Raw genomic sequence first — 27280 nt, 5'->3', positions numbered from 1 at the left:
CCGCCACTCGCCCTTATTGTGTCAAGTGAGGGTGCGGAGACTCAGTGACTCCCTTGAATCCACAGCCCCCTTCAGAGTTCAGGCCTACTACTTTCTGAATCACAGTTGGTAGAAATCTCCTGTGTACTCTGGTGTAATGTCCAGAGGTACTTCTGTTTCATCATGAATGACAAATTAGTTGCAAATAAAAGGAAAAAGGAAAAAGGTATAACTTTTGCTGCCATGATGCTGACATCATCCTACCCAAAGCCATCTATAGGGTTAACGCAATCCCTACCAAAATTCCAATGGCATTTTTCACAGAAATAGATTAAAAACTTAAAATTTGTACAGAACCACAAAAGACCCCAGCTGTCCAAAGCAATCATGAAAAAGAAAACAAAGCCAGAGGCACTGCACTTTTAGGTTTCAAACTATACTACAAAGCTATAGTCATTAAAACAGTATGGTTCTCGCATAAAAATAGACACATAGACCAATGGAACAGAATAGAAAGCTCAGAATTAACCCCCTGCATATATCCTCAACTAATAATTGACTAGGAACCAAGAATGCCTAATGGGGAAAGAATTGTCTTTTCAACAAATGGTGCTGGGAAAACTGGGTAGACACATGCAGAAAAATGAAATTGAACCCCTATCTTACACCACTCACAAAAATCAACTTGAAGTGACTCTGGAAAACAATAAGGAATTTCCCCAAAAAGTTAAAACTAGAACTACCTATGATCCAGCAACTGCACTACTAGGTATTTAACCCAAAGAATACAAAAATACTATTTCAAAGAGATACATGCACCATGATGTTTACAGCAGCATTATTTACAATAGCCAATTATATGGAGACAGCCCAAGTGTCCATCAACTGATGAATGGATAAAGCAGATGTGGTATACATGTATACAATGGGATACTACTCAGCCATAAGAAACGAATGAAATCTTGTCATTTTCAAAAAATGGATGGAGCTAGGGAATGATATGCTAAGCTAAATAAGTCAGTCAGAGTAAGACTAATACCATATGATTTCATTCATATGAGGAATTTAAGAAATAAATGAGAAAAGGGGAAGAAGAGGCAGAGGCAGACCAAGAAAAAGACTCTTAACTATAGAGAACAAATTGATGGTTACCCATGGAGAGGTGGATAGGGAGATAGGTTAAATAGGTGATAGGGATTAAGGAGGGCACTGGTGATGAGCACAGGGTGATGTATGGAAGTGTTGAATCATTATTTTGTACACCTGAAACTATGCTGTATGTTAACTAACTGGAATTTAAATAAAAACTTAAAAAAAAATTAACCTGAAGTAGATCAAAGACTTAAAGATATGACCTGATACCATAAAACTCCTAGAAAAAAACACAGGAACAAAGCTCCTTGACATTGCTCTTGGCAATTATTTTTTGGATTGATACCAAGAGCGCAAACAACCAAAAGTAAAAATCAACAAGTAGGGGGCGCCTGGGTGGCGCAGTCGGTTAAGCGTCCGACTTCAGCCAGGTCACGATCTCGCGGCCTGTGAGTTCGAGCCCCGCATCGGGCTCTGGGCTGATGGCTCAGAGCCTGGAGCCTGTTTCCGATTCTGTGTCTCCCTCTCTCTCTGCCCCTCCCCCGTTCATGCTCTGTCTCTCTCTGTCCCAAAAATAAATAAACATTGAAAAAAAAATTAAAAAAAAAAAATCAACAGGTAGGACTAATGCTTCTCCACAGCAAAAGAAACAATCAACAAAATGAAAAAGGCAACCTACAGAGTGAGAGAAAATATTTGCAAACCATATATGAGACAAGGGGTTAATATCCAATATATATAAAGAATTCACAACTCAATAACAAAAAGGATTTAAAAATGGACATTGGAACTAAATAGATTTTTTCCTAAAGAAGACATCCAGATGGCCAACAGGTACATGAAAAGAGGCTCAACATTACTAATCATCAAATGCAAATCAAATGCAAATCAAAGCCGCAATAAGATATCACATTACACCTGTTAAAATGGCTGTCATCAAGAAGACAGAAGATAACAAGAACTGCCGAGGATGTAGAGAAAAGGGAACTCTGTGCACTGTTGGTAGGAACACACATTTTTTCACACCACCACAGAAAACAATAGGGTGGTTCCTCAAAAAAATAAGAACAAACCTATCATATGATCCAATAATTCCACATCTGGATATATACCTTAATAAAATAAAAACACAATATTTAAGAAACATAAGCAGTATTATGTTTATTGCAGTCTTCTGCACAACAGTCAACAGTCAAGATATAGAAACAATTTAAATGCCCATAAAGGAAGAATGGATAAGAAGATATATATAGATATATGTCATGAAATATTTGTGACAACATGAATGGACCTTGAGAGCATCATGCTAAGTGTGATAAGTCAGACAGGGAAAGAATTCTGTATGATATCACTTATATATGGAATCTAAAAAAAGCTGAACTCATGAAAACAGAGTAGAATGGTGGTTACAAGGGGCTGGTGGATAAGAGAATGGGAGAGATGTTTAATGGTACAAACTTGAAACTAGTATAAAATAAGTTCTGTACAAAATTAATACCCAGATATAAGTGGTGGGTTTTTTTTTTAATTTTTTTAACATTTATTTATTTCTGAGAGCCAGAGAGAGACTGAGTACAAGCCGGGCAGGGGCAGAGAGAGAGGGAAACACAGAATCCGAAGCAGGCTCCAGGCTCTGATCTGTCAGCACAGAGCCCGACACAGGACTCAAACCCACAAACCGTGAAATCATAAACTGAGCTGAAGTCAGATGCTTAACTGACTGAGCCACCCAGGTGCCCCTAAATCAGTAGTGTTTCTATACACTAATAATGAAGTAGCAGAGAGAGAAATTAAGAAAACAATTCCATTTACAATTGCACCAAAAATAACAAAATACCTAAGAATATACTTAACCAAAGAAGTGAAAGACTTGTACTCTGAAAACTATAAAACACCGATGAAAGAAATTGAAGACAACACAAACAAATGCAAAGATAGTCCATGATCATGGATTGGAGGAATTCATATCGTTAAAATATCCACAGTACCTAAAGCAACCTACAAATTCAACAATATCCCTATGAAAATGCCAATAGCATTCTTAACAGAATTAGAGCAAACAATACTAAAATTTGTACAAACTACAAAGACCCAAAATAGCCAAAGCAATCCTGAGAAAGAAGAACAATGCTGTGTATCACAATTCCAGACTTCAAGCTGTATTACAAAGCTGTAATCATGAAGACAGTACAGTACTGGCACAAAAATAGACACATAAATCAATGGAACAGAACACAGCCCAGACATAAACGCATGCTTATATGGTCAATTAATCTATGGCAAAGGAGCCAAGAATATACAATGGGGAAAATACAGTATTTTCAAAAAATGGTGCTGGAAAAAACTGGACAGCTACCTGCAAAAGAATAAAACTGGACCACTTTCTAACACCATACACAAAAATAAACTCAAAATAGATTGAAGATTTAAATGTGAGATCTGAAACCAAAAAAATTGTAGAGGAAAACACAGGCAGTAATTTCTTTGGCATTGGCAACATTTGTCCAGAAATGTCTCCTCAGGCAAGGAAGCAAAAACAAAAATAAACCATTAGGACTACATCAAAATTAAAAGTTTTGCACAGTGAAGGAAACCATCAACAAAACTAAAAAGCAACCTACTGAATGAGAGAAGATATTTGCTAATAATCTGTCCAATAAGGGATTGATACCCAGAATATATAAAGAACTTCTACAACTCAACACAAAGAAAACCAAATAGTCCACTTAAAAAATGGGCAGAGGACCTGAATAGACATTTTTCCAAAGAAGACATACAGATGGCCAATATACACATGAAAAGATGCTCAACATTACTCATCATCAGGGGTAGATGCAAAGTAAAACTGCAATGAAGTATTACCTCATACTTGTCAGAATGGCTAAAATAAAAAAGATAATCATAAGTGTTGCAAAGATGTGGAGAAAAAGGAATCTGTTGGTGGGAATGTAAACTGGCACAGCCACTGTGGAAAGCAATATAAAGTTCCTCAAAAAATTAAAAATAGTAATAACATAAGATCCAACAATTCTACTAATGGATATTTACCCAAAGAAATGAAACACTAATTTGTAAAGATATACGCACCCCTGTTTATTATAGCATTATTTACAGTAGCTAAGATATGGAACCAACCCAAGTGTCCATCAATAGATAAGTAAATGGAGAAGTTGTAGTTTAAATATACAATGGAATACTACACAGCCATAAAAAGAATGATATTTTTGCCACTTGGGACAAGACGGATGGACTTAGAGTGTGTTATGCTGAGTAAATAAGTCAGAGTAGGAAAGACAAATACCATATGATTCCACCCATATGTGAACTCTAGAAAGCAAAACAAATGAATAAACAAACAAAAAGCAGAATGAAGTCTATAAATACAGAGATCAAGCTGATGGTTGCCAGAGGGGAGGTCAGTGGTGGGGGGGGGGGTTGGAGGATGGACAAAATGGGTGGAGAAGAGTGGGAGATACAGGTTTCCATTTATGGAATGAATAAGTCATGGGAATAAAAGGAACAGCATGGGAATGATGGTCAATGATACTGTAATAGCATTGTATGGTGACAAATGGGGGCTACACTTGGGGTGAACACACCATATACAGAGAAGTTGAATCACTGTTGTGTACCTGAAACTAACGTAACACTGTATCAAATATGCTTAAATAAAAATTTTTTTAAAAAAGGACACTTGGGTGGTGGAGAAAAAAGAAAAAGAATCCTGGAAATCTATGTATAGTAGATATATATATACAGATATATATACAGATAACAAGATTGTATTACAAAAATCAAACTTGGGGCACCTGCGTGGCTCGGTTGGTTAAGTGTCCAACTTTGGCTCAGGTCATGATCTTGCGGTTTGTGAGTTCAAGCCCCGCATCAGGCTCTGCTGACAGCTCGGAGCCTGGAGCCTGCTTCAGATTCTGTGTCTCCTTCTCTCTCTGCCCCTTACTGTCTTGCTCTCTCTCTCTCTCTCTCAAAAATAAGTAAACATTTAAAAAAATCAGAAAAAAATCAAACTTGCCAAGAGCCCAGATTTTAGTTATTTCCACCACAGAAAACAAATGATATGTGATATGGTAGAGGTGCTAACAACATTGACAATCATCCTACATTATGTACATGTATAAAATCAACATGTACACCTTAAATTTACACAACGGTATATGTGAAATATATTTCGGTTAAAAAAATTGATAGGGGGGCTCCTGGGTGGCGCAGTCGGTTAAGCGTCCGACTTCAGCCAGGTCACGATCTCGCGGTCCGTGAGTTCGAGCCCCGCGTCAGGCTCTGGGCTGATGGCTCGGAGCCTGGAGCCTGTTTCCGATTCTGTGTCTCCTTCTCTCTCTGCCCCTCCCCCGTTCATGCTCTGCCTATCTCTGTCCCAAATAAAAAAAAAAAAAAAAAAAGTTGAAAAAAAAATTTGATAGGACTGGGAAAAGGAAAAAGAAACTCACAGACGTCTCTATTTCAGCTGTCCATATTTCAACCAGCCATTGCTTTCACCTTGAGACCACGCACTGCATGCTCCAGAACTGATTACCTGCATGGCCTCTAGAGTCAAATTGTCCCATTTCTAATCCTCGCATGGCCCCTTGTTAATCCAAACCCTCAGTCCCTGTGAGCCTCAATTTTCTCGTGTGTAAGCGGGAACGCCGATGGTACTTACCTCATTGAATTACTGTGATGGCTACACGAACTAATCCGTGTGTCACGCCCAGGTCACGTCAGCGCATAATGAAATCGTTGCTTTTTTTTTTTTTTTAATTATTAAATTTATTTGCCTTTGCTCCAGAGGGAACTATATACAAATATAGACTGGTTAGTAAAGAGTATTTTTCACTTGCAGGGGTTTGCTCTGCTTGGCACATTGCCCTTCTGGAACCCTGTCTCTCAGTCAACCTTCCTTCACCATTCGAGCTCCTCACCACTGCTCCAACCCAGCCCCCAACCCCTACCCTGGGGTGGGAGACGGGCTACATATTGCAACACAGAAATCAGAGTGCTTTCCACTGTAAAGCCATCTTAGTTTCAGAAGTCAGGAATTCTAATTATTATGTTTAAAACCCTCTTTGTAAATGTATCTCCCACTTCCTGCAGTTTATTTATAGGTGCTTTCATGCTCCTGTGAAACTACAAGAGACAATAATACCCAAACCACAAAACCATTCATTCTGGAATTAACAATGCATGTGACTCCTCTTTTCCAAAGACACCCCCACCCCATCACCACCAAATATGAAGGCTAAAATGGATTATTTTCACACTCCACCCTTTGACACTAAGCACCACCCATACCCCAGTGAGCTGGCCCCATGCATGTGGCCTGGGCCTCCCTCAGAGAATTGTCCTGTGTTGGCTTTAATTAGATGTTATTTCCTAAATATATGGTATTTTTTATACCAGTTATTTGTGGAAACAGCAGAAGCTGGTTACTGACTATGCCTTCTACCCTTAAGCTGCCTTCTTAGTGCCCTGCGAGAGAACATACAGAATCAGGGATGCTGGGAAAAATTATTTTTAGGGTGAAGGAAGCTCCTAAATGGCCTGATAATGCAGAAAGTCATCATCTTCTCAGTTTTCAAAGGGACCAGTGCTACCTGTGTCCTATTTGAATGAATTCCAAATGTACTTCACATCTGACTGAAGGAAAATCTAATAACCTAAACCAGTAGATTTTATTTTATTTTTTTACATTTTTTAAAAATGTTTACTTATTTTTTTGAGACAGGCAGAGCATGAACGGGGGAGGGGCAGAGAGAGAGGGAGACACAGAATCGGAAACAGGCTCCAGGCTCCGAGCTGTCAGCACAGAGCCCAACGCGGGGCTTGAACCCATGGACCGCAAGATCATGACCTGAGCCAAAGTCGGAGGCTTAACCAATTGAGCCAGCCAGCAGGTGCCCCAATTTATTTATTTTTGAGAGAGAGAGAGTGCATGCATGCGAGAGTTAGTGGGGGAAGGGCAGGAGGTGGGGAGAGAATCCCAAGCAGGCTCCATTCAGTCAGCACAGAGCCTGATGTGGGGCTTGAACTCACAAACTGTGAGATGGTTACCTGAGTCCGAAATCCAGAGTCAGATGCTCAACCAACTGAGCCACCCAAGTGCCCCAGTACTTTTGGAAGTTTGAAACAAAGAGTCTGCAGGTCTGGGTATGTAGTTCACTGAAAGTAGCAGCCTGAAATAAGCCACTGTGTGTCGACAGTATCCATTGAACGCCTCACCAATCACTGCTCTCAGATTCATTAATAAACTTTTTTTTAATATACGTATTTTTTATTTTAGAGAGAGTGCGTGCACGAAAGCGGAGGAGAGGGGCAGAGAGGGTGAGAGAGAGGAATCTAACCAGGCTCCATGCTCAGTGTGGAGCCCGACACAGAGCTAGATCCCATGACCCGGGGATCATGACCTTGAGCCGAAATCAAGAGTTGGACGCTCAACCGACTGAGCCACACAGGCACCCCTCAGATTCATTAATAAACTTTTAAAAAATACAGCTGTCACCTATCACAAGCTGCTGTGGTCTGAACGTTTGTGTCCTCCCCAAATTCATATGTTGAAATCTAATCCCCATGGTGATGTCATGAAAAGAAGTGATGAGGTCACAAGGGTAGAACCTTCATGAATGGGATTAGTGCCTTTGTATAAGAGACCCCAGACAGCTTGCTAGCCTCTTCCACCATGGGAAGCCACAAGAAGTCTGTGACCCAGAAGAGGGCCCTCGCTTGCCCACTCCGGCACCCGGATCTTGGACCTCCAGCCTCCAGAACTGTGAGAACTGTGAGAAATAAATTTCTGTTGTTTATAAGCGACCCAGTCTGTGGTATTTGTTACAGCAGTCCAAATGGACTAAAACACAAACCTAGTTCTCAAGAGCTTGTGAATGTTTTATGCTAGGTAGGAAAGGCATAATTGTGGACCACAGGACATAGTAAGGGAGGACAAACCTGGGGAAGCCAGAGAGGTGGAAAAAGTCAGTCTGGACACAGCTGACCAAGAGAAGATGCAACTAGAACTTGGTTTCTCCACTTTGGCACTGCTGACATTGGGGCTGGATAATTTAGTGTTGTACGGACTGTCCTTTGCCTTGTAGAATCCTTAGCCATAGTATCCCCAGCCTCTGCACATTTGGTGCTGGTAAGTAGCCTGTGTCCCAGTTGTAACAGAGAATGTCTCCAGACATCGCCTAACATCTCCTGGGCTGCAAAGTCACCCTCAGCTGAGAACCATTGAAGTAGAGGATTCAGAGTTTCAGAGGAAAACTTTGCACTGTTATCTGTTTAGGCCCCTGATGGGCAGTGCCACTAACTATGAGCTACTATGAAGCATTTGTCATGTTCTGTCAAGAGTTTGACTTTATTTTTTTTTAATGCTTATTTATTTTTGAGAAAGACAGAGCATGAACGGGGGAGGGGCAGAGAGAAAGGGAGACAGAGGATCCCAAGGAGGCCCCAGGCTCCAAGTTGTCAGCACAGAGCCCAACACAGGGCTTAAACCCACGAACCAAGAGATCATGACCTGAGCCAAAGTCGGACGTTTAACTGACTGAGACATCCAGGTGCCCCAAGAGTTTGACACTTAAAACCCATCTCAACTTGGGGCGCCTGGGTGGCTCAGTCAGTCAAGCGTCTGACTTCAGCTCAGGTCATGATCTCGCGGTTGGGTTCGACCCCCATGTCGGTCTCTGTGCTGACAGCTCAGAGCCTGGAGCCTGCTTTGGATTCTGTGTCTACCTCTTTCTCTGCCCTTCCTCTGTTCATGCTCTATCTCTCTCTGTCTCAAAATAAATAAAACATTAAAAAAAATTTTTTTTTAAACCCATCTCAACTTGATCCCGTCTATCCACTGTAGGGCCCTGAGCTCCAGCATTTTTCAAGATACTCATCAGGGGATTATGGAATCAATTTAGTGGGTCCTAACTAGCATTAAAAAGGAAGGGAGAAAGAAAGAAAGAAAGAAAGAAAGAAAGAAAGAAAGAAAGAAAGAGAATAAAACATTACAGAAAATATCAGAGTATACTTTGTAAAAATAAATGATTTGTAAAACTTTCAATTATGTTTTCCTGTGTGTACCACTGTGTTTGCTTGCTCATACTGGATATTGATATAAGACGTTTTTCCTTTTTCTTTTTTAATGTTTATTTTATTTTTGAGAGAGCACAAGTGAGGGAGGGGCAGAGAGAGAGAGGGAGACAGAGGATCTGAAGCTGGCTGTGCGCTGACAGCCGTGAGCCTGATGTAGGGCTCGAACTCACCAAATGTGAGGTCATGACCTGAGCCGAAGTCAGACACTTAACTGACTGAGCCACTCAGGTGCCCCAGCAAATGGTTTTCTTACCAAGAGTTGGCAATTAAAAGAGTTTGAGAATCTCTATTCTATTTTAACATATCCTATGCACATTTACTTCACTTCTTTTTTTTTTTAATGTTTATTTATTTTTGATAGAGAGATACAGAGTACGAGCAGGGGAGGGGCAGAGAGAGAGGGAGACACAGAATCTGAAGCAGCCTCCAGGCTCCGAGCTGTCAGCAGAGCCTGATGCGGGGCTTGAACTCACAAACTGTGAGATCATGACCTGAGCCAAAGTTGGACGCTTAACTGACTGAGCCACCCAGGTGCCCCAATTTACTTCACTTCTTTTTTTTTTTTTTTATTTATATATGAAATTTATTGTCAAATTGGTTTCCATACAACACCCAGTGCTCATCCCAAAAGGTGCCCTCCTCAATACCCATCACCCACCCTCTCCTCCCTCCCACCCCCATCAACCCTCAGTTTGCTCTCAGTTCTCAACAGTCTCTTATGCTTTGGCTCTCTCCCACTCTAACCTCTTTTTTTTTTTTTCTTCCCCTCCCCCATGGGTTCCTGTTAAGTTTCTCAGGATCCACATAAGAGTGAAACCATATGGTATCTGTCTTTCTCTGTATGGCTTATTTCACTTAGCATCACACTCTCCAGTTCCATCCACGTTGCTACAAAAGGCCATATTTCATTTTTTCTCATTGCCACGTAGTATTCCATTGTGTATATAAACCACAATTTCTTTATCCATTCATCAGTTGATGGACATTTAGGCTCTTTCCATAATTTGTGCTGCTATGTGCTGCTATGAACATTGGGGTACAAGTGCCCCTATGCATCAGTACTCCTGTGTCCCTTGGATAAATTCCTAGCAGTGCTATTGCTGGGTCATAGGGTAGGTCTATTTTTAATTTTCTGAGGAACCTCCACACTGCTTTCCAGAGCGGCTGCACCAATTTGCATTCCCACCAACAGTGCAAGAGGGTTCCCGTTTCTCCACATCCTCTCCAGCATCTATAGTCTCCCGATTTGTTCATTTTGGCCACTCTGACTGGCGTGAGGTGATACCTGAGTGTGGTTTTGATTTGTATTTCCCTGATAAGGAGCGACGCTGAACATCTTTTCATGTGCCTGTTGGCCATCCGGATGTCTTCTTTAGAGAAGTGTCTATTCATGTTTTCTGCCCATTTCTTCACTGGGTTATTTGCTTTTCGGGTGTGGAGTTTGGTGAGCTCTTTATAGATTTTGGATACTAGCCCTTTGTCCGATATGTCATTTGCAAATATCTTTTCCCATTCCGCTGGTTGCCTTTTAGTTTTGTTGGTTGTTTCCTTTGCTGTGCAGAAGCTTTTTATCTTCATGAGGTCCCAGTAATTCACTTTTGCTTTTAATTCCCTTGCCTTTGGGGATGTGTCGAGGAAGAGATTGCTACGGCTGAGGTCAGAGAGGTCTTTTCCTGTTTTCTCCTCTAAGGTTTTGATGGTTTCCTGTCTCACATTCAGGTCCTTTATCCATTTTGAGTTTATTTTTGTGAATGGTGTGAGAAAGTGATCTAGTTTCAACCTTCTGCATGTTGCTGTCCAGTTCTCCCAGCACCATTTGTTAAAGAGACTGTCTTTTTTCCATTGGATGTTCTTTCCTGCTTTGTCAAAGATGAGTTGGCCATACGTTTGTGGGTCTAGTTCTGGGGTTTCTATTCTATTCCATTGGTCTATGTGTCTGTTTTTGTGCCACAATTTACTTCACTTCTAATGTGCGATGTATTTATTCATTTTTCATTGCTGCTCTAACAAATTACCACAAACTTAGTGACTTAAAACAGACCACTTTCTTCTTTTACAGTTATGGAGGTCAGAAATCTGAAATCAGTTTCACTGCCCTACAGTCAATGTGCTGACAGGGCAAGGACCCCAATCTGATAGCTAGCTGCAAGGAACTGAATTCTACCCATAACCAGTGAGCTTACAGGAGGTTTGTAAGCCTCAGAGGAGGTAGCAGATGAGATGTTGTTTGCAGCCTTGTGAGACTCTCAACAGAAAGAAGACTTAGTCAAGATGTGCCTGGAGTCCAGACCCTTAGAAACTGTGAGTTAATAAATTGGTGTTTTAAGTCCCCAAGATTGTGGTCATTTGTTATGTAGCCTCAGGAAACTAATACAGACATTCAAGGGAATCACTAGTGCAAAAATCTAAACTATGTTGATGTAGTACCTGGATAGCAATATTAAAAGTAAGTGATTTTACGGGGCATCTGGGTGGCTCAGTCGGTTGAGTGTCCGACTTCGACTCAGGTCACGATCTCACAGCTTATGGGTTTGAGCCCCACATCGGGCTTTGTGCCTTCAATGTGGAGCCTGCTTGCGATTTTTCTCCCTCTCTCTCTGTTCATCCCGTTTGTGATCTCTGTCTCTCTCTCAGAATAAATAAATAAACTTAAAAAAAAAAAAGCAAGTGATTTTATGCAATAACATGGAGAAATCTCCAAGTATTTTTGCTAAGTGACATAAACCACATCCAAAAGGCTGCATACTATAAGATTCCATTTATGTGACATCTTGGAGATGACAAAACTATAGGGATGAAGAACAGGTCAGTGGTTAACAAAGGTTGGGGGGGTGTTGACTACAAAGGGCAACAGGACGGCATCTGGGCGGCACGTGGACTGTTCCCTATTGTGACTGTGGTCACAGGTACACTTCTCTATATGTTTGTCAAAGGCCATGGAACTGTATACCACACAGATAGTGACTTTTCCTTTGCACAAATTTAAACATAAATTTTAAAATTGAGTGACTTTGAAAGAATTACAGATTCCTTACTTGGAATTCCTTGCCCTAAGGTTTTCCCTCAGCTGGGCAGTAAGAAAGGCTGAAGTTAAGAATTCCTTGTCCCAAGATTTCAGCCACCACCGTGGGGCTCAGCTGGGAGTCATAGAGAAGGTGGCCTCCTGGGCTTGCCCTCTAAACACATCTGTCCATCTCATGGAGTCAGGGTCCAGTGATAATGATGAATTCCAATATATGGCCTGGTGAATTGGCTGAATTTCAAAGATAAGCAAAACTGTTAGGAAACGTGAATTATGTAGAAGGGCGGAAGTCAGGTTGGCTTTATATTTCTCCACAGTTGCAATGTCTAAAAATGTGTGGCAATGGATTAGAATTGGAGACATTAGTATGAACATTTAGTTTCCTCTAGATACAGATGGACATGTATAGTACTATTTCTAGATGCGTATATACATTAGTTGGCATGCCCACATACTTCTTTAGTCTGTCTGCTAAGAGGGTCCAGAAGAAGCAAAAGGAAAGAAGTGCCACACCCTGGTGGCAGTGAACACACCCAGCACCCAGATCTTGGATTCTAAACACCATTCTTCAATAAAAGGGAACAGGGCTCACTGGAGAAAGGGCTGGTCTTAGGGCTGGGGTTGGGAATATACAAGATGAGCCTGGAACATGTTGTGGTGCCAGGAAGTAAGGAAGGGCTCAAAAAAGATGGTGGGTGCATGTCAAGGGGACTCAAGAGCCAACTTAAAGGGGTGCCTGTGTGGCTCAGTCATTTAAGCATTTGACTCTTGATATTGGCTCAGGTCATGATTCCAGGATAGAGATTAAGCCCCACTCTCTCGCTCTCAAAATAAATAAAATAGAAAAACTTAAAAAAGAAAGAGCTGACTGAAAGAACTCAGAGAGGCCAAGCCTGAAACAATCTGAGCAACGAAATAAATAACTGAGTATTGGATTATAACCCAAAGTAGAAAATAAATATCTGAGTCCACCCTGACGCAATGAGTGGGTAAATAAAGAAATAAGAGTAGAGAAATCTGCTGTACAAAAGAAATTCACACAATTCATGTAGGGTCCTCTGCTCTTGAATCAATACTCTCAAAACGTCCTATCCCTTCAGCATGGGCTGTGCATAGCGACCTCTGTCCAGAGTACAACATGGAAAGGGGGGCACGGTTGGAGACCTCCCAATAAACACTGCCACTGCTATGTAATCAAGCTTGATGTCAGTGGACAGCATGAAACCTGCATGTGCTGTGGTGAGGATGGGACTTAGCCCTGGTGGTGTCCCTCTTAAGAACCCTGAACCTGACCATGAGGAAAACATCAGACAAACCCAAACCGAGGGCCAGTCTAGAAAGTAGCCTGACCCATACTCCTTCGAACTGCCAAGGTCAAAAACAAGAAAAATATGAGGACCTGTCCTGTCCAGAGGAGCCTAAGGAGAAAGGATGTTTCAATATAATATATCCTGGATGAGGTCCTGGGACAGAAGAGGATATCAGGTAAAAACTAAGGAAATTCAAATAAAGTATGGACTTTAGTTAATAATAATGTATTGACTCACTAGTTTTGGCAATTGTGCATACTAATGTAAGATATTGACACTGGGGACAACTTGATACTGGGTATAGAACCCTCTGTACTGGGTTGCCTGGGTGGCTCAGTCAGTTGACTGTCCGACACTTGATTTCAGCTCAGTCATGATCCCAGGGTTGTGGGATTGAGCCCCTGCATCGGGCACCAGGCTGGGCATTCCTTTATCCCCTTCCCTCTGCCCCTCCCCAACTCACACACACACTCTCATTCTCACTTAAAAAAACCCACCCTCTGTAGTACTCTTACAACTTTTCTGTAAATCTAAAACTACTTTAAATTTTATTTTTTAATTGAGCTCTTTGTCTTTTTTAAAAATTTATTTTAGAGAGAGAGAGAGAGAGCACAAGTGGAGGAGGTGGCAGAGGGAGACAGGGAGAGAAAGAATCTGAAACGGGTTCCACACTCAGCACTGAGCACGACGCACGGGACTGGAACTCACGGACAGTGAGATCATGACCTGATCTGAAGTCGGGCGCTTAATCGACTGAGCCACCCAGGAGCCCCAGAGCTCAGTTCTTTGTAGCCAAGAAAGCATATCAAAAAGCAAGCGATGAAACTAATCCAGAGTAGAGATGGGCATCATGTGAGAGGTGAATGTGGCTTACTACAAATAATTGCTATTTCAGGTGAACGTAACTGCAGTATGTGATGAGTAAATGGAAAGATGACAAAACTTGAGAAGAACCACTCTACTTATTTTCCCCTGTTGCTCAAAGCAGAAAAGGCAACCAGATCTCTCAATTTCTAAATCTTCATGTTAACTGGAAGTAGTTTCTAAGGCTTTATAATTGTAGCATTGGAAGGAATATCCAAAATTGCCGAGTCCTGTCCCATCACCTTGCAGAGGGGGAACAGAGCATCTGTGTGCTTGGTTTTTAAGGAAACCATACAAGCCTACTTCTGCTTATAAAACAAATCAGGAAGTGGATACTAATTTCACAAAATGAGCCAATGCAGTATTCCTTTCAATGTGCTCCCCATATGCTTTTAAAGTGCAATCCAGCTTATAAAAACGGAATCCACACGCACACACATGACCTTTAGGAATTCATCTAAATTTAGCAGATACACATTCCCAGAATGTCTAATGTGTGCAAGGCTTTGTACGGGGCACCATGGGCATCGTTGAGAGAGACACCCCCACCTCACTGTGAAGTGTTACATGACCTTGAAGAAAACTTCATTTATCCTGGAAACATACAAAACAGGTTGTGACCATTTTCAGAAATCTTCAGAGTCCAACTACAAGGAACAAAAACCATGGTCACACCCATTTCCTGATGCCCTCCTCCTCCTCTTCAGTTCTCTCTCCGTCATTGCTCTTCTGTGTGCCAGGCCAAGAGCCCACAAACATCTGATTAAAGCGAGTCAAGAGTTCCCTGGGAGGGACGGGAACTTGTCCCTGTCCTCCTCGTTTAAATACACTTGCATTTGGAGGAAGTAATGCTGAGTCTGCTCCACCCTGGTGTGACTGGGGCCCCATGTCCCTGGCAGGCCCCATGTCCCCATATGTCCCTTGGCAAATTCTGCCTCTTCTGGGAAGACCCGTTGCTGCCTGCGTTTCAGCCTCGCCCATTCCCTCCCCTTCCTGCCAGTCAGACCCATTTTCCTCAGCACACAGAGAACACCCCATCGGCGGTTGCTAGAAAGGGTCAGCGCCCAGCCAACAGTTATGGGTCTGGCCCACATCCATGTGCCCTCAGCAAACTGGAAACCTCCATAGGCTTGAGCGGAAGTTAATGGAATACACACTAACCACCCTAACATTTCACAACAAGGAAGGGCTCACAGAAAACAAAATTAAAATGTTAAACTGAATTAAAAATGTCCACACGGAGACTTAAAAGAAATTGGGAGAATAACATTGACAACACAAGTGGAAAGCCCACACGTATGTTCCGGTTCTTTTAGAAAGAGCCCGCAATCTGAGAGGGATGCTCACATCCAAATATTCTTTTTTTTTTTTTTAAATGTTTATTTGTTTTGAGAGAGAGAGGGCATGAGCATGAGTGGGCGAGAGGCAGAGAGAGAGAGAGAATCCCAAGCAGTCTCTGCACTGTCAGCGCAGAGCCCAACGCGGGGCTCAATCTCACCAACTGTGGGATCATGACTTGAGCTGAAATCAAGAGTTGGATGCTCAACCGACTGAGCCACCCAGGTGTCCCTCATAGCCAAATATTCTGAGCAACTTGCAAACTAGAGCCGGGGAAGGAGGGGCAGAAAAAGATGTGAACTATCAGCCTGAGTATTTCACGGCTGTCCATCTCACAAATGAGCTTCCAAGACTGATAGGAATCTTTTTTCTTTTTTCTTTTTTTTTTTTTTACAATTTTATTGTGAAGAAATATACATAACATTTATCCTTGTAATATTTGTAAGAATATACTCAGTGGCATTAATTACATTCAAAATTCTTTGTACCCATTACTATGAGTTACCCCAAATTGAAAATAACCTCTGTACTCATGAAGAGTATGAGTTACATCCAGATTGAAAATGTCTGCTGCACTCTTGAAGGAATAACTCCACCTTCCCCACCCCTGACTTTAGTCCTTGGTAATCTCTCCTTTCTTTTTTTTCCTTTTTAAATTTACATCTAAGTTAGTTAGCATATAGTGCAACAATGATTTTAGGAGTAGATTCCTTAGTGCCCCTTACCCATTTAGCCCATCCCTCCTCCCAAAACCCCTCCAGCAACTCTCTGTTTGTTCTCTATATTTAAGAGTCTCTTATGTTTTTGTCCCCCTCCCTGTTTTTATATTGTTTTTGCTTCCCTTCCCTTATGTTCATCTGTTTTATCTCTTAAAGTCCTCATATGAGTGAAGTCATATGATTTTTGTCTTTCTCTGACTGACTAATTTCACTTAGCATAATACCCTCCAGTTTTATCCACGTAGTTGCAAATGTCAAGATTTCCCTCTTTTTGATTGCTGAGTAATACTCCATTGTATATATATACCACATCTTCTATATCCATTCATCCATTGATGGACATTTGGGCTCTTTCCATACTTTGGCTATTGTGGATAGTGCTGCTATAAACATTGGGGTGCATGTGCCCCTTTGACACAGCACACCTGTATCCCTTGGGTAAATACCTAGTAGTACAATTTCTGGATTGTAGTGTAGTTCTATTTTAGTTTTTTGAGGAACCTTCATACTGTTTTCCAGAGTGGCTGCACCAGCTTGCATTCCCACCAACAATGCAAAAGAGATCCTCTTTCTCCACATCCTCACCAACATCTGTTGCTTGAGTTGTTAATGTGAGCCATCCTGACAGGTGTGAGGTGGTATCTCCATGTGGCTTTGATTTATGTTTCTCTGATGATGAGTGATGTTGAGCATTTTTTCATGTGTTGGTTGGCCATCCGGATGTCTTCTTTGGAGAAGTGTCTATTCATGTCTTTTGCCCATTTCTTCACTGGATTATTTGTTTTTTTGTGTGTGTTGAGTTTGATAAGTTCTTTATAGATCATGGATACTAACCCTTTATCTGATATGTCGTTTGCAAATATCCTCTCCCATCCTGTCAGTGGTCTTTTAGTTTTGCTGATTGTTTCCTTTGCTGAGCAGAAGCTTTTTATTTTGATGAGGTCCCAATAGTTCATTTTTGCTTTGGTTTCCCTTGCCTCTGGAGATGTGTTGAGTAAGAAGTTGCTGCAGCCAAGATCAAAGAGGTTTTTGCCTGCTTTTTCCTTGAGGATTTTGATGGTTTCCTGTCTTACGTTTAGGTCTTTCATCCATTTTGAGTTTATTTTCATGTATGGTGTAAGAAAGTGGTCCAGGTTCATTCTTCTGCATGTTGCTGTCCAGTTTTCCCAGCATCATTTGCTGAAGAGACTGTCTTGATTCCATTGGATATTCTTTCCTGCTTTGTCAAAGATTAGTTGGCCATATGTTTGTGGGTCCATTTCTGGGTTCTCTATTCTGTTCCATTGATCTGAGTGTCTGTTTTTGTGCCACTGATCGGAATCTTTAATCCAAGTTTAGTCACCTGAGCTGGCTCTTAAAATAACAACTTTTATGCATCATATTGTACTTAAATTTTAAGTTTTGACTGTTTAATGTAAAGTTCTCTTTCAAATGACATAATCTTGTCTTTGCAAGTAACGTGCAAGAAATTGCAAGAGGCTGAGTCTCAGGCTTCTGCTTCTTCTGTCAGTGCCTAGTGCACGTAAGCAGCTAATAGTAGGTGCACAATATGAAATGGAATTCGAGTTCCTCACAAAACTAACATCGCCCTCAGTAAAAATCTGCAATCCCCCTGTTAAAGCAGGTGCATTCCGGGGGGCACCTGGGTGGCTCAGTCAGTTAAGCATCTGACTTCAGCTCAGGTCATGATCTCACAGCTCGTGGGTTCGAGCCCTGCACTGGGGTTTGCGGTGACATCTGGGAGCCTAGAACCTGCTTCAGATTCTGTGTCTCCCTCTCTCTCTCTGCCCACCTCTGCTGCTCATGCTCTTTCTCTCTCTGTTAAAAATAAATATTAAAAGAAAAAAAAAACAGTGCATCCTTAACTCTCCAGAAAACTACTTCTCTCTCACCTTCTTACACATCCCTGGAAGTGAGACACTGTGAGCACCTCCTCCCCACCCCTGTGATCTTCCAGTCAGTCCAGACAATCAGCTTGTGTGCAAAGATATGGTCAAACTGATTGGAAAATACTGAACTGCTTTCATCCCTGTTGGTCAACAGACACTGCTCTGAGCCACCAAACGTTCTCCCTCTGCCATCCGTGCTCCACCCCTGGGACTCCCAGACCTCCTCACCAACTGTACCAGTTTGCTAGGATGGCTGTAACTCAAGTCCACACACTGGGAGGCTTATACAAAAGAAATGTGAGGTCTTACAATTCTGAGGGTAGACATCTGAAATGCAGGTGTTCCCTCTGAAGCTGTTTTTAGGGAAGGATCTATTCCAGACCTCTCCTCTAGCTTCTGGTAGTTTCCTGACAATCTTTGGTGTTTGTTGGGCTTGTAACCTGATCAGAGATCATCACCTTGGTCTCCACCTCCATGTTCACATGGTGTTCTTCCTGTGTGAGTCTCTGGGTCCAAATTCCCCCTTTTTATAAGCACAATAGTCATTTGGATTAGGGGTCCACCTACTCCAGTACGATGTCCTCTTAATACATCCACAGTGATCCTATTCCAAATAAGGTTACATTCTGAGGTTCTGAGTTAGGATTTCAACATATGACCCATCCTCCCCAAAGTGATGTGTTGAAATTCTACCCATAACATACAATTTTACCCATAACATCATCTACCAACTTGGGCAAACAGGAGGTCTCCAGGATTCACTCCAGCCCCTCATCGATTCTGATTTGTCCATTCATGTGATGTAGCACTTGGGAAATACTTTAAATATTACGTTACTCCCATAAAGTTCATTCAGTGCTAATTGGTTGACTGACTTCCCAAGGTATATATAAAGATTTGTATATTAGTGATTCTGAGCCAGCTGCATGCTTAGAATTCCACCTTTATGTTTTACAAGCTGGTGAATCAGGAGGCACCAAATGGATCTACCTAGCTCCCCTCCCCTGGTGTCTAAGGAAAACCAGACCCTCAGAAGCTATTGGCAGCATGCTGAAGGAGGTTCTTAGAGGCTGGAGGCCTTCGACATCCAGCCATGAAGGTCTCTGAATTCGTGATCTGTTAGGATGAGCCAAGGTGGAATGAAGGTGTCTTTCAATGATAGGAGGAAGACCTTCAAGGGACTGAAGAACTTTCTTGCAGAACAGAGGAGTCCTTGGTAACCTCGAGCAAACTGAGGATCTCAACTACAGAGCCATGCATAGGGTTCTCATTTCCTCCCATGCACTTTTTCTTCTCCTGTTTGTCAAGGGATTTCCAGCCATGGCCACATTTCAACTAATTGTCACAAAGCATGGCTTGGATCATGTTTCAGCTTTCTTCTCTCCCTCCAGGACAGAATAACAGTTCCAGTGTTTGAATATCACTTCACAACTTTAACACTCACCACCGCCACCCCCTCCTGCCTGTTGGGGGGAAAATTTCCTTTCAAAATAAGGTTGGATCTAGGCCACATGGTGGATAGAACACCATCTACCCTTTGGGGTGGGGAGTGCAGGGCATAAGACGGAGGCGCCCTTGGGCATTTCAGTCAGGGACTTGAGCAATTCTTTAGGCCATTAGTTTTCAATGGTCTCCTTTCCAAGTTCAACAACAGCAGCTTCCTTCTTTTTTTCAAAATCCATTTTGAATAAAGAGTGCTATGCCATAAAATAAACAACTTTAAAAATTTCTGATACAGGAAAACACTCTCCTTCTCAGAGCCGAGAACTCTGCAGTTCCAAGGAGTTTGGGCCTTACTTGGACACCCACAGTTGTCTCCCCATGGCAAGGACAGCCTGGATTCAAGTGGCCTCTTTCTCAGCCCCAGGCTCTTGCTCCTGCCCCCCCCCCCCCCACCCTGCCACCTTCAAATGAAGCTGGCCCTCCTCTTGTTTTCTCTCTCCTGCCCATTGGGGGACAAAATGTCCTTTCAAAATAATGTCTCTGACCACAGAATCCTGAAAGGAGCTATGGCCACAGGAGGAGAGAGCACGGGGAGTCCCAAGTCAGGAGACATCTGAGTGTAAACATCTGGACAGCTGTCTCGGGCTCTGTGCAATGGCAGCCTGACGTTTTGACAAGCCCTCTTGATCTCTTATTACGCCCTCTGAGCCTCATGCTGAATTCTGTGGTGAGGCTTCTGTTTCTGTCATGTTGGATGCTTGGAGGAGAGAGCAGAAGGAGACAAAGAGATCACAGAGCTTATGGCTGCTGTAGCTTTAGGCCATTCTAATGAATGCTGCCATCCTTCTCTTGGGTCCCAGCTCATCACTAGAGTATGGGTTCCTCACCTTCTGGCTGAGGGTAGCTGCAGGTTCTAACCAACCCCCATTGTCCCGGTGCATCAACACCCCATAGTATCTGGGGGCAGCCTGGAGGTATTTGGTAGTGTAACAATCTTGGACACCGAAAGGCTGATGATCCTGCTCTTTTTTCCAACAGTGAGACTGTGAAAGGTGATATAAAATGGAGTCGCTCATGCTGGGGTGGGGTGGGGGTTTAAAATGGAGCCAGGAGGCTACTAAGGAGTTGGGCCTTCCATATGTCCTCGCCAGGTGGAACCATGAATTTTTGAACTAGGCCAAACCACAAATACTCCAAGAACTCTGAAGACTTGCAAGTTGCTACAGTAACAGACCTTTGCGTAGAGAGAGCCTTAGCAACCACTTCTGTTTAGCTCTGATTTGTTTTCTTCTGCCAACACCCATCAAAATGTTTTGTAAACAACTTAAAATTTTTTTGTCTTTAAGAGCCCCTGATTTTTGCTCCCTAGTGGGATATTGTCTGGGTTGCTGCCCAAATCTGTGGACGCTGAATTGCAATTCTCTGATCACAAATAAACACTTCTGCTTAATCTTTGCCTCCTGACAATTTTTGGTTGACAGAACCCTAGCGCTATTCCAACATCAGCTACTCCAGCACTTCTGCCTTTAGGTGGAAAGGCTCTCCGTGACTTAAAGAGGGAGAAGCAGACACACTTAATCTCTAGCTGGTGATTCAGCTACATTATTGTGTATGTAGGTGCAAATCAACTGCTGAACTATGAGTGATGCTTGACAATAAGCCCATTGCCAAGAAGCTCCATTGGGCGCATCACATTGGTCTGGTAATATTTGGAATTGTAAACTGTACTGCTTGGTATAATAGACTTCAGTTTTCATTTGGCCCAGTCCATCATAGCCGCAAAGAATTCCTCAGGAAGGCACATCTGGAAGTGGTCTTGTAGGTGTGTTGGAGGCTGGATGTCTGACTGACATGGAAGCAATCCAATGGTAGCAATACCTCTCTATTGGACACCAGATACCAGAAAAAAGTTGGGGACATAGAAACGTTTTTGATCTCTATCTTCTTGAGTTCCTCACCTTCAAAGAAGAAACACAGGCATGCTTAGTAGTTCCAGCCTTCTGACTTGGGAAGAAAATGATTTAAGTATTTTCCTGAATTTTTAATTGTTTGGTCATAGTGAAAGGCAAGGTTTTAAGGCAAATTTGCATTCATTAAACCTCTGACTACAAGGGGCAAGATCAGAATCTAAATGTTCCCCATATGGGACTTGCTTTCTATACAGCAACAGTCTTGAGGTCTTGGACTATCCATAGCTATTCTTGCACATGCCTGGATGTTTTACTGCATGGGAAAATTTGGTCCTGACACATTTTGTCCTAAACTAAGAAATAAAGCTTCTTACGTGGGTTCTTTAAGAGGCAGGAGGTTATGTGCTATGGCTTTATTAGAGAATGCAATCAAAGGAGTCGGGGAAAGAGCAGAGATAGGGAGTTGGGAGAGCCAACGTGTCTTTTGAGAGAAGGGCAGAAGAATTTATATTTGGGCTGTCAAATAAGATCTTGCCCACCTCTGTCCCCATTCTGGATTGTATAAGTTGTGGGCACTGAGTGGTCCCATGCCTCACCAACCTTGAGGAAGTTGAGGCCCAGGTCAAGGGGATCATGTTGCAAGAGGTGAGGACTGTCAGGCTGTTGGAGGCTCCATGGAGCTGGTTGTTGCAGAGGAGGTTGGATGGGAACAAGTGACCTCTGACTCCGGTGTCTTCTAGGCTCAAGAGCAAGAGTGGGATTTGACCTTACACCACAGGTGGCTCTGTGTCCCATTCACATGTTTGCATCTTCTCATCTCTTTACCCTCCTCCTTGGTTTGGACTAACCCATCAGCATGGTAGACACCGATGTGCATGATGGAGAGATCCTTCTTCAAGGCAGGATTTGCTTACCAGCCTTGGGAAGTGCAATCAGCAGACAGCCTCCAGCTTCTTGTTTAGGCTCTGCCTCTGTTGCAGAGTTTCTTTGCCTGAGGTCACTCCCAGCCTGGGGCAGTCTGCATTTGGTGACTGAACATGGGCTGGCCATTTATTTCAAGGAGATAAAGTCCTACACATTTGTCTTGGGTCAGCTCCAGAGGTCCCCTCTGGGTTGGTCTATGTCACGGTTTGACTTCTCTCTCTGTCAGTCCTTCCATCCTGTCACAGGAGTTGATACCTAATAGAAATCTACCTAATACCCAAAACGCCATCTCAGCTTCTGCCCCTGGAGAACCCACGTTGCCACAACCAGCTGACAATATCAACACTATCACATGCCCACCATGTGTCAAGTATGTTTAATGAATTGGAAAAGTTAAGTCATTCAAGAATGTACAGTTTGTCTTTTACCTCCCACCTCTGACCCCCACCAGCCTCAAGGGACCTACGGGCCAGAGAACCCGGGGACAGAAAGCTTTGGAATTCCTGCTACTAAGTGCCCAAAGCAGTGCATTGGGAACATTACCATACATGTGACCTCATGATATATCCAAAGGCTAGGACATATAAGTACATTTATGTGCAATATTTGGTGGCTGTAGACGACCTGAACCCTTGTATTTGCTCTCTAGGTTACTTACCACTGTCCTGGTTTCCACATTTATTAGTCCATGGGGGAGGCAGAGAGCCCTGTATCCTTCTTTTCTGCTTCTCCCCCACCCCCGGTCTTCTAGGGTGGTCCCATCTAGCATCACGATAGCATTCTGTTTGCCCATGTCATAAACTATGGGGTGACGTCACAGGGGGCATGCCCTGTGCAGCATTACAGCCTCCATTATTCTATGAATGAGACTCACAGAACATGTAGTGTGTACTTATGTGGTCTCACACCTATGCGCTCCAGCACACCCTCCAGACAAGGCTCATCCCTCTTTCCATCAAGTTGTACCTGGAATCTCTTTGGCAGTCTTCTCTCCCAGTGAAAATAATGTATACTTCTTTTTTTTTTTTTTCAGTTCTTTTTTAATGTTTATTTATTTTTAAAAGTGAGACAGAGTGTGAGTGGGGAGGGGCAGAGAGATATAAGGAGACACAGAATCTGAAGCAGGCTTAAGGCTCTGAACCTGACAGCAGAGAGCCTGACGTGGAGCTTGAACTCATGGACAGTGAGATCATGCCTTGAGCCAAAGTCGGAGCTTAACTGACTGAGCCACCCAGGCGCCCCAAAATATACTTCTTTAGAGAGAAATGGAAAAGGTAATTGAGAACTGAACATCTGTTGGAACCATCTTCTCTCAAATTCCATGTTATTTGATCCAGACATAGCGTAATGATGCATGGTCAGTGACAGGAAGCTCCCTGTTTGCTCCATGCTATAGTTCAGGCCTGATGTGGTATGTCTACTTTCAGTATTGGAAATTCTTTCCATGTCCTGTCCTAACCACTGATTCATTTTGTGGAGCTGGGAATTATTGGGAGATTGCCAACTTAACTCAGTGAATTAACAAAAAACTAGGCTAAAGAGATCCAGAGGAAGTCAAAGGACAGGCACAGGTCAGGTAGGTGCTTGTGGCAGAAACAGCTGGAGGTCACCAACTATCCATGACTTCCTAGATTTCCCGGTGTCCTTTGCAGTTGAGGCATGTGGCTAGGCCTGGCCAACAGTCCAGCAGAAGTCATGCATGGCATTTTTATGCTGAGGCGTTTAACAGCTGGTGTGCCTCCACTGTAATCTCTTTCTCCTACTCCAGTGAACTTGGAGAACATAGCTTCCAAGCAGTGAAGCAATGAAATGGATAAAGACCACTTAAGCCACAACAGGCCTCTTTTCTCTCCCTGTAATCTTTGGTTCCTAGAGCCTCCCCAGGCTTTCTCTTCTCCCTGCCCTCCTGCCCCCATTCCTCAAATTACATCTTTCCCTGGTAAGGAGGCTAGGAGTAGCACTTGACAGAGACATGCGTGTGAGTAATATGAAGCTCAGGGTCATGCTGTGGAATTTGTCTATGAGACAATAATTTCCTGTTCTCCAGGGTCGCCTGTGTCTCTGTGGGGCCCGTGATGGCACAAGAGGAAACCCATCATGCTTTTCTTATTGCTAATTCTACAACTAGTCCTTGAACTAGGAATCATGTAACTTTAATTTTTCTCCAGGAGAATGCCCATGTGGTTGGATTTTGTACCATACTCAGTATTTGTTCTCTGTTATCTCTAATTAATGATAGAAAATATTCACATTTCAACGATTTTCAGGACCGTTTATTTACTCTTTTTTTTAAGCTAACCAAATTTTATTTCCATTTTGTGATATTTATTACAACTGAGAAAATACTCAGTCCTTCTAAATCAAGATCAAAGTAAACATATAATAAAGCACCGTATTATATAGGCCTTGTCAAGAAAGTTTTTGCTTAATCCACTGACTCTGAAAAATTAACTTTCCTTACTCTTTTACTTGTATCCCAGATTGAGATTTTGCCACAACGTGGCAGAAGTAGAGACCTTTTCCTAGACATTTGAACAAATAAAAGCCTGTGGGCCAGCCACAGATTTTGTTTTAAATAAAAAATGGATCTAAGTCTGTGCTCTGTTTTCAACAGTGAATTCCTTCATGGCTCCTTATGTGTTCTTCTGGCTGTTACTGCCATTGCTGACTTCACAAACAGGACATCAGGATTCCAAGGACACTGTGTCTTCTGGACCTGTCAGGAGACTCTGCCCTGGTCTGCCATCCTGATGGCATCCCTACCAATTATTGTCCTGTTTTCTCATCCATTCCCTGTCCCCCTTTCCCAGATGTTCATGTATTAATTCTTACCAGATCCTTGCTATTACTGCTCTTTGGGGCCCTTTCAGAATAAGGAGTGGGCAAGTTTACAATTTAAACCTTATGAGTTTGCATTTTCAAGTTTTGAACTTAAACCTTTTGGTGATTAGTCTTGTCCAAATCAGCTTCCTGCCCTCGTGAAAAAAAAAATTGTCTCCAAAAACATTTGACATCTAGTAGCTATTGCAGAAGAACATATTGTTGGTGATTTAAGTGTAAAGGAACCAGAAACATATGGATTACATTTCCTTTTAAATGAACATGGTCTTCAAAATGAAGAGAGTCAATGAATTATTTGGCAACATCCGGTTTAGAGGTGGTCAATATTAAAGTATGTGAAAGGTAAGTCAGAGCACGAGGCCTGCTTCCAGGATTTCCCATCCTTGAGTGGCAGGGAGCTGCTATTCTTGGTTCCGTTGAGGCCACTCCCCAGCTGTGAGGCCTGTGGTGCAACACAACCACTGGCCTGGTTTGAGAGACCACTACTGTCCAAAAACATTACTTAGTGATGGTTCACCGCTCAAATGCATTTAACTAACACTCATAAATAAATGGCTCATAAATACAAGACATAGCACTAATGGGGGTTTTATACACTTGAAGCCATCGCAATATATTAGTTATGAGTCCAGTCTTTGTAAACAGAACGGTCTGGTTTCAGATCCTAGGTAAGTGACCTTGGGCAAATCCCTGTGCTTTTTTGGGTCTATGTCCTCATCCGTATGAGCATTAAATAAGACAATGAACATAAAATGCCAGGTTCAGACCCTAAAAGATTCACTACTATGCAGATTTATTTGATTTCTCAGGATGGAAAAGAATGCGTTTTTGTCACTGCAGCAGGAAGAATGATTACAGCCTTTCTTGTATCAGACCCAATCTGACCCAGGTATGTGTTTCCAAGTTTTGCCCAATGTGTAGAGATTGGTCAGAGATCTGATTAAACATTCATCTCTGAACTGTCTTTGTATTTCATATGTTTGGTATATTAGCGAAAATGAGAATCTAATTTGAAATTTGAAATTACTGTAAGAATTATTGAATAGCTTTCAAGTGCAGAACAGTGAGCTAGCTAGGGTGGGGAATACAGATTTGGGGATAAGTTAGCCAAGACCTGTAATCGACAGACAGAATTCAAGAAAGTACTGTAATAGCAAGCAACCTTATATTATGGATACCCTGCGAATGCAAATCTGTCTTCTACTTCTAAACCTGTGTGGGGTTGGCAGCCTTTTTGGAATCAGGTCCCGCTGTATTCCTGAGTCATTCTGGAAGAAGCCCAGGTCCCCGGGAAGAGGGACCGTACATAGCTGGAGCAAGAGCATTCTCACATCCTTTTTTTTTCTTGGTTACATTAATAACCTACGTGGCTCTTTCAACAGCCACTGCAGACTTGACATGTGTAACAGGCAATGCACTTCTTTAGGCTTCCCAACCAGCTTCCTTCTACTGTCTTCCTTCTCTTGGTTGTTATGCTACCCTCTCCCGTTGAACCAAGTAGGTTGCCTTGGAACTATCTTGGACCCAGTCTTCTACTTCATCTCCCATTCTACTAAATCACCACATCCTGTCGGCTTTTTAAAAACACACTCTTGGGGCGCCTGGGTGGCTCAGTCGGTTAGGTGGCCGACTTCGGCTCAGGTCATGATCTCGCGGTCCGTGAGTTCGAGCCCCGCGTCGGGCTCTGTGCTGACAGCTCAGAGCCTGGAGCCTGTTTCAGATTCTGTGTCTCCCTCTCTCTGACCCTCCCCTGTTCATGCTCTGTCTCTCTCTGTCTCAAAAATAAATAAACGTTAAAAAAATTTATTAAAAACACACTTTAATTGACATATAATTCACATTGTACACTTTGTCCATT

General features: G+C 42.5%; 1 long non-coding RNA gene across 1 annotated transcript in view; it reads right to left on the bottom strand.

The window, feature by feature from the left end:
• Positions 1 to 23352, bottom strand: part of LOC147584537 (uncharacterized) — a 32165-nt gene extending 8813 nt beyond the window's left edge. Inside the window, exons 1-3 of the long non-coding RNA XR_015250746.1 lie at positions 23240 to 23352; positions 12198 to 12415; positions 5747 to 5878 (exon numbers count right to left, since the gene is read on the bottom strand). This is a non-coding gene — a long non-coding RNA (uncharacterized LOC147584537). The remainder of the gene's footprint in view (positions 1 to 5746; positions 5879 to 12197; positions 12416 to 23239) is intronic.
• Between the last annotated feature and the right edge of the window lie 3928 nt (positions 23353 to 27280).

This window comes from Puma concolor, chromosome A1 (assembly GCF_028749965.1).
Source record: "Puma concolor isolate L17-30 chromosome A1, mPumCon1.1.hap2, whole genome shotgun sequence".
In the NCBI taxonomy this organism is placed as follows: Eukaryota; Metazoa; Chordata; class Mammalia; order Carnivora; family Felidae; genus Puma; species Puma concolor.
The sequence above is the reverse complement of the archived record's forward strand: the minus strand, read 5'-3'. Positions and strand labels throughout refer to the sequence as shown.